Raw genomic sequence first — 9,110 nt, forward strand, 5'->3', positions numbered from 1 at the left:
CAACTCTGCTCTGCGTGTCAAGTTGTGTTCGGAATTTTTACATTTGTACTTAACGGAAAGATAGCAAGCCTGATTTCTCCCATCTTTCCCATCTGCTGTCACCACCTCCGGGGTGGGTGCTATTGCTGAAGCCATTCCGTGAGGCTCACTAGTGTTTTATTTGGGGGGCTGGGGAGGTCTTTTTCCGTTTCTCTTTGTTTTGAGGGGGGTTGGGCATCCTGGATCGTGTGCCAAAGCATCCGTTGCTTTCTTCTCACTATGACTTGTGGGTTTGAGAAAAGAAAATGGAGCTCTCGTTGTTCATCTTCCTCCATGTCTCCATCTACATCGTGCGTGGCCTCCAGGGTCTGCTGGAAGGCCACGGAGTGGGAACGATGTCTTTTCCACTCAGATCCCGGTGAAATGCAGGAGAGACTCCAAAATTACTAGGGCTTTGCTCGATGAGCTGTCAACACTGGCGTAAGCTGTAATTCTGCTCACTGTCCACACCAGAGCTTGGGATTTTTCTCAGTCTGCTGGCCACGTACATGGAGAGCTGACCAAAACTAATTTTGTAATATAAACATAAGCTGCACATTTGGTTCAATACTTACATCTATGTTATGCTTCTGTGCAAAGCAATTTCTCTCAGAAGTCTGATAGCCAAAGAAATGTCTCAAGATTTCAGTCGAATACACATATAGCATGCAAACACCCATATACACACAAAGAAAAGAGTCCAAAGAGAGAGGGCGAGTGACTGGATCGTTCAAGGCCATCGTGCATCCTGTAAAGCCCACCTTTTCCACTACCATTTTCATTCCAACAGGGATGGGGGGCGGGGGAGGGGAGCAAGTATTCTTGGGATCTGTTAATGGAGCAGAAAGTTGGCAGACAAATTAAACAATTGGAATTGCAGCTGGGTTCTTGAGGGGAAAGGAAGTTTTAATAAGGAAGCGCCTCCACTGAAAGGAAAAATGTAGCAGTCAGAAGAGCCTCCACTCTCAGAACGAGGGGATTATTTCACTTTTCAGAATAATTTACGTCCAAGAACTGTGGGCCCAAATAACCTACTAAGCCAGAAGGAGAAGGTAAGAGGGGAGGATGGCTGTGCAGGTGGGACCTACAGCTGATGTTTTCTGTAGAGACAGGCAAAAAGTGTTCCATCATAAGCACAGGCAAAAAGGAGCGTCCGAGATGTAAATATTCTGGAATAATTAATTCATAATCAATACTGCCTAGAAGTAAATTGTGAAAGGGAAAAAAAAAAGTGGCCCAACTGACTAGAAATACCATCTTCTTCCCCTAACACAGTCCCTCCCCCCGTAGGGATCTGAGTTTCTTCTTCGTTTGGCCCTTGTGCTGGTGGTGTCAATGCAATGGTATAACTGTCCCCACCCTACCCCCCTCCCCAGATGACTCATGCAGGAAACAGGAGGCCACCCAGCAAGGAAACTCTAAAAGAAATCCTGGAAGTGGAACCAGCTGCTTGTACAGGTGTTTCCATTTCGCCAGTCTGACGCTGAGCGGACCACCGCGAACCTGATCCTCAGTGCCGGCGACATCGTGGTACCCGTTTGGCCACCTCAAAAACTGCTTGAATAGCAACAACCCAGAAATCCAAAAATGCATTGATTAAACAGATTTTGTATTCTCCCAGGACCTGCTCCAAATTCCATCAAGAAAAACTCCCCAAGAAGAGAAGTTAACAAGATAACATGATGGATGCTAAATGTTTAAACATATGCCAGCAGCAGTTACATAAGGCCTGCTCAGTTTGGAGATCTATAATTGGGAGGGTATAACTAAGACAGTGAAAATAAAAAAGAAAAGTAATCTTCCAGAGTGGAATAAAAAAGTATATTCATCCCACAGTCGTAAAACCATTCATGTGCAGTGATTTTTTTTATAGTTTTATAATTTTGTATTGTTTTATAAATTATTTATAAGGTGTTGTAATGCTTCTTATATTAATTTTTTACAGATAAATTTTTTGCTACAAGGCATTAAAAGGTGCCTGAACAGATTCTTAGGAATATAAATTATACTATGTAACTCGTAAGTCTTTGGGACCACACCTGTTGCTTAATTTTATTACGTTTCTTATTTCCACTTGTAAACAACTTCACATGCCAGTAACATTTAAGTGTCTTTTATGTTTCCATGAACTGAAGGTTAAGGTTGCCACTAACAAAAAATAAAAGCCGCTTCAGGCATATGTGATTGTATTTCAAGCTTTAATATTTTCTTTTATGTTTTTAAATTATTGTCATCTTCATTTTCTTCATTGTTTAACAACAACAAAAAAAGACTGATGTTATATTTTACACTTGTTTGTGGGGTGGTTTTTTTCTTTTTAAATCAAAAAAAACATTGTGAACAGTTGAGAATTTTAATTGCATTGCAAGGTTTTGGGTTTCTTTATGTTGAAATCACACGATATACAACACACGCGCGCGCACACACCCACACACACACTCCACAAAAGAGAGAACAAAAAACAGCAAAAGGAGCTAGGGGAAAAAAACAAAAAACAAAAAACAAGTAGAGGCGTATCAAAGAACTCAAGCTATAACCAAAAAGAAATTGTAAAATGCCTTTGCTCATCTTCTCTTCGCTGGACCAAAGCTCAATATTTGTAGGTATATGCACATTGTATAGATAATGGCTAAATGTTGCTGACAATCTTGCAATACTAAACTGTTCCTATTTTAAGAAAAAAAAAAAAAAGAAATACAAACTGTTCATCAGTGTTTTACCTCAGCACTCTACTTGTACCCAGTTAATGACCAAGCTTAAAAAAAAAATGGAGAAAAAGGAAATTGATTTTCATGTCAATGTGACTGTAAAATCTGTTTGGATACCATTTTGTAATGAGCTTTTTGTCACGTGATTTGCTTGTCTTCAACTTGAAATTATGCGAGGCACACTTGTTTCTTTGTTGTTGAGAGTGATTTTTTTTTTTTTTTTTTTTGTCCTACGTGCTGTGATCCAGACTGGTCACCAGGGTCACTGATGAGGCACGGAAGAGAGCTGCTTCTCCGTGCCTGGAGCAGGCAGCAGGAAGGAGGGCAGCAAACAGACTGGGTTGTTTGGGGAAAAAAAAAAGCATCATGACGAGAAGTTGACATGATGGACTTGTGACCAAGAAGCCAAACTGGATATTTAAAAGCTCCTTACTTGCTCTGACATTGAAACCAAAGCTGATTTACCTGCACAGGTTGCTTAATGTTTAAAAAAAAAAATGACAAAACTGTACTTAATCTAGAGCAATATCTGTATGGTCGGTAAAGCTGCACTTTGTGTATTTCTTAACAGCTTCAGATCTGTCACTTTTAATTTGTACCATAAAAAATAAAGAATTGTTTGACATGAGCTTCTAGGCTAAATGTGTCTTGAACTCAGATGTGTCATTTAAATTTGGTAAACATGTAAATAAGTGTATGTTACAAACCCAAATGTTAAGAAAGGGAAGGGGTTCACAGCAGACTGATTAATATCATGATTATTTTAACTTTTCAAATGAAATACTCCATGAATTAGGATTCGTTTGGTTGCAAATGACAGAAAAGCAACTTGAATTTATTTAAGAAAAAAGAGACTGAGATGTTCGACTTGACTCTGGGAAGTCTGGCTGTGGACCCCAAGCACAGTCGGATGCAGTGGTTCCAAGGATGCCATCAGACTGTCCTCCCTGGCTTCCTTCTCAGACGAAGACCCTAGACACTGAGTCACACTCCTGTCTCTAAACGAGGCACTGTGTTGGGGTTGATGGACTTGAATCGGCCTCTCAGGGTCACACACCCACCCCTATCTGTGGTAGGGAGATGGGGCCTCGTGATAACAACCCCGAAGGACCACAAGGATGAAGGAGGAAGTCTCCACAAGATTCAGAAGACAAGAAACCAAAGCAGGCAAACATAACCCAGAGCCACCAGTCTGTTATGAACACCCAGCTGTGTGCCAGGTGTTGTGGTGAATTCTGCCTGGAAGGTGTTCTTGCTGCTCTTAAACAATGCCTGTCATTGGATGTTCTGCAAAATTCAGGCATTTCAGAATATGCTCCTGCTTGAAGTTTAATGTGGGTAGTAGATGGGATGAGTTAATGTGGTCATGTAATTTACTAATTCAAAAGGAAAATGGGAACATCTTGCTAAAAATACCAGTAACTTTTTTTAAATGAGAATCACAATCTCCATACTTTTAGCAACCCTTAGCAAACATTTCTCATGCTACATAGAGATCCATATGTCAACTTGGTGTTATGATTGATGAGAAGTGCTTTGGGGGAAGCAACAGAACCAAAAATCCAAGTGCCCAGACGTTATGAAGGGACTGGGAAAGTGGTGGGAAATCCCAAGGCTGACTGGACTTTAAGAGGAGCAAAAAAATACAGATTCTTCAGCCCTCACAGGGTGGGGGTTGAGGGGGAGACAAAATAGTCATTTTTCAAGCTTTCTTTCCACCTAAAATACTCTAAAAATATTCTGGGCTAAGGTCCTGCTTGTGATTATACCTATTATTATGAAATATGTTTGACTTAGGAAACTGGGAAATGTCTTCTTTAAAAAGATAGCCATCATTGACATTCAATCATTTCATATTCCACAAATATCTGCTAAGCGCTTCGTATGTGCCAGAAAGTTCTATGTGCTGGGGACTCAGAAATAAACAAAACGAATCTTGCCTTCGAGAAACTCACATTCATTCTGTAAAAGTGGTAACATTCCTCCAGAAATGAAAATCATCCCATGTTTCTTGTGCTACAATATTTTACAAAGAAAATAAATTTCAGAATTAAAATGATGAAAAGCAGTACGGAAGCTGTGGCTTCGTAACAGCAAATGAACGGGTAGAAATAGCCTTGGCTTACAAGACAATCTTCCGTATCTTTCTTAAATGGTTTCAAAAGCTGTTCCAATAAGAATTTTCCACTAAGCCAACCATATACACATAATCTATTCGGTGTCAGGTGCAGCAGGTTGATGACTTTAACCAAAAATCCATAGTTGGAAAGAATTCAGAAGCAGTCTGTCACAAAGCAGTTGAAACCGGCTCCGCACTAACACACACAGGTCCAGACTCCTCACCCATTGTTCTGCCCTTTGAAAGGAGTCCGAGCACACAGCATTTCTGACCCATCTGGCTTATCTACTGAACCATGCGGAAAGTCATGGTCAAGGGACAAAGATGACGCCTAAAGAAGATTTTTAATATATTAGATAAAACTCTGTCTAAAACATATGGCACATTTCTATGTTTTCTTAAAGCAGATTATGGACATAATATACCTTCTTCTTGATGGACTTTCTCCTTCTGTTTGCTCTATCTTTTTAATGGCTCCATCTGCCAGCCATCTGAAGCAGAAGTCTGGGAGTCATCCTGATCCCTGTACACACACACACACACACACACACGCACACACACACACACACACACACACACACACACACACACACACACGCATAAAACCCAAATCACTGGAAGTCTGGTAGTTCTGCCCCGTGACTTCCTTTTGCCTCTGTCTCCTGGTCTCCATCACCATGCGCCACCCCACCTGCCACTATTTAGTCCAAACCTACCCACTTCTCACCTGGACCATCATGAGATGATCCTCCTGGTCTCTCTACTCATCATATACTTGCTACCAGAGAAATTATTCTAAAAGGCCAATATGAACATCTCTCTCTTTTATTTAAAATCTTTCCCACATTTACCTTTGCCTTCAGAATGAAAAACAAATTCCTGCATAACGTACAGTGCCCTTCATGATCCGGCCCTTGTTTACTCTACAGCCTCATCTCTCATCAGTCCCCAGTTCATCCTAGCCTTGCCAGATTTCTTAAAATTTCTCCAATGTCCAAAGCACTTTTGGTGCTGTACCTCCTGCTCAGAATGTCATCCACTACACGGTTGACCTATCCAATTTCTACTCATCCTTTGAGACTCAATTCTGCTCAATTCCACAGACAGTTATTGGACTTCTACTATGTGCCAGGCACTGTGCTGCCTCCATCACATCACGTATTGGGTTTGCATATTTATCAGCCACCAATTACATGTTACAGCATCACTGCCTGACACCGCTGAATGACCTAGGGACTTGGTTTATAGATAAGTGTTGTGTGGCAACATAGTTTTTTAGCCAGTTGTCACTTGCATGTGATAGATCTTCCTTGTCTAATAAGAGTAACAATAACCTCATATTTGTATAGTCTTCAAAGGTCTTTCATGTACAGTTTTATTTGCTCCTCACGTAAGACCTTGGACGTGTGATGATTTCTACTTTATAGATGAGAACTGAGAATCAGAAAAGTCAATAGGCTTGACCGAGACGCCAAAGTGCAAGAGAAAAGCTGGCATTTGAATACATTAGGCATTAGAGTACTGGCCAAGATGAATACCCATGAAACCCCAGTGAAACGGTATCTGACACCACAATGTCTTTGAATCACCAGTGCAGAGTGCAGTATCCGATGTACGGTATACAGCTCAGGGAAGGCTCACTGCTGTTGATGATAAATCCCAATTATCTAATTACAAAGCCCACTAGGTGGACTTAGCCTGAATGATGAGTAATCGACAGAAATAGTTTAAAAAATATACATAAAGGGAAATTAGAAATGCCTCTACATGTGGTGAGGCTTCACCATCACTGAAAGGGGCTCCAAATAAGAATGCAGAGAGTTCTAATCATTCCAAAGGCAAATGAGTGGAAACCAGTGCGAAAATGAAAGAGAAAGTCAGTGAATCCTACAGGTTGTTTGACTAATCCCATCAGCAGGGGAAGACCATGCAACATGTGCAGAAACAGGAAGCTGGACCAGGACCTAGACTGGCGGGTCCACTCCAGAACCTTCTTTGATAGTCTCACGTCACTTTTAAGAATTGCAGTTGTGCTCCTTGCCAGACCTGCTGAGGTGTCATTTAGGAGCAAGTCACACCCTTCCCATTGCTTTATTTGTACCGCGTGGCTGCCTCGGTATGTGTTAACGGGCCTTATTACTGAGGTCACGAGGGCATCATCTCTGAAAGTGGGCATGCTCCCAGGGTCTTTGGCCATGCGGACCTATGCAATGGGAGGAGAGCCACTGTGACCACACAAACCCAGAACTGGAGTTGCTCCAGAAACTGAACTTCAGTCAAAGAGCAAGGGGCCCGTATGCAAGGACGACATTTGTGGTAAACTGTCATACTGAAGTCTTCTGCAGATGCTCTAATAAGATGCTGGATAAAAGCAAAAAAGAGACCGGCATGTCTTAGCTCCCTACCATATATGGGTATTCCTGTTCTCGTCTCCAAATCTTGCACCCTCACCTAAGACTTAAGACCGGCTTAGCTACTAATAAATGTTCTCATAGAGGAAGATCTACCAAGAATTACTTGCATCGAGAACAACTAAACTCCTTAACTGACCCAACACTGAAGTAGATCACTGGGCCTGAGACGAGCCCACTTTGGATCCCATGGTTCTGGTCACCACTTGGGCCACATCTATGACTATAAATGAAGGAAAAGATATTAATTTTTGCTTGTTTTTCCTTCCAGTTTTTGGTGGTGGTGGTGTCTTTTATAATACAAGTCATCTATGTTTGTTGTAGAAAAGTTAAAAAATACAAAGAAACAAAGATATTGCCATTGTAAGAATATCGTAGTGCAACTGTGTTTCTTACATTGCTCTATGTTAGCATTTATGGTGTATTCTAAATGATAGTCTTGAACTGCAGAGACAGAGTGTAAATTAGAAAAGCAAACATGGAACTCATGTGTCTTGGAATCCCATCCCTATGAAATACCTCAGCTGCATGAGTGGCCCCAGCTCAGTAATTATTTACCCAGAATCCCAGCTAGACCCACCATGCAGCTCATCGTAGAGGGAGACACAGCTTCTGGTTGGCTGGGAGGAGACGTGATGCCTGAGGCTGTTTCCACACAGGCTTTGCTAACCCACCAAAAGGCACTAGTGAGGAAAAGTGGGTTTCAGTCATGGAGATGTGCATTCCCAAGGACGGGCAGGAGGGTGGGGGCTGACATCATGAACTCTTTCTCAAGGTGAGAGCCTCCGCCTTACATTAAAAGAACGCTTTTGTCTTCCAAAGATGTCAACATGTCATCTTTGCCTTCCAAACCACATCAGCAACTCCTATGACCACATCATGCGCACGCTTGGCATTACACACATGCCCCAAATGGGGAGCCAGTCTAGGGTATAACAGCGTGGGAAGAGAACTGAAGCCTGTCAAAACCATTCTCTGCTGTCTAATACGGCAATACACACACACACATAAATATAGTTCACTGTTTCTTTCCAATAACACAAGCTGCACGCCTTCTAAGACCCTCCCACTGTGCCATCAATGTTCAAATTCCTACTTTTGCTTTGAATAGAGGGGGAGCGTCCCCACAGGCCCCTGGCTCTGCTCCTGGGAGGTTACAGTCCAACCCATCTTTCCAGAAAGTGATGTGGGCTCAAGCATTTGCCATGCATGTATTCTTTACTTCTGCTTATGAAACTATCAGACTCCTCAGGAGCAACAAAAAGAGGAAAAGTGAATGCACGTGAAGGCTTCCAAGGGGATAAGAACGGAAGACTTCTCCAGCATTCTCTTTCACGGGAGGCATTAACCTCCGAAGGGGACAACTTACGCTTCCTGCAGAGAGCAAAAAACTGGGAGGGATGTTCATGCCACCAGCCCTCCTCTTGGCAGAGTGGCCAGTGGACCCTGCTCCTTCACCTCTCCCAAGTCCTCTGCTTCCCCCAAAACTGACAGGGGGAGAAGCACCCCCTGTTTAGGCCGACAAGACAATTCGCTGTTTCTTGCACACACACCTCAACTCTCTCAGCCAGGGGCCTCTCCCTACATTCGGGGTTCTCTTGGCCCGTTGCTCCTCCCCCAACCTCACATCCCAAACCCGATCCACCTCCATGGTCCAAAGATGATCAGGAGAAGATAATGAGAGTGTAACTGACTATTTGGAGCTGAGGTCAAGATGACGATCTATTCCAGGGGCTGGCAAACTTTGCCGTAAAGAGTCAAAGACAGCAAATACTTTAGGCTTTGAGGGCTGTACTCTGGGGTTATAGCATAGAAGCGGCCTTAGTCGATGTGGAAACAGGTGAATCTTTATTA

The sequence above is a fragment of the Camelus dromedarius genome, chromosome 7 (assembly GCF_036321535.1).
Source record: "Camelus dromedarius isolate mCamDro1 chromosome 7, mCamDro1.pat, whole genome shotgun sequence".
Classification (NCBI taxonomy): Eukaryota; Metazoa; Chordata; class Mammalia; order Artiodactyla; family Camelidae; genus Camelus; species Camelus dromedarius.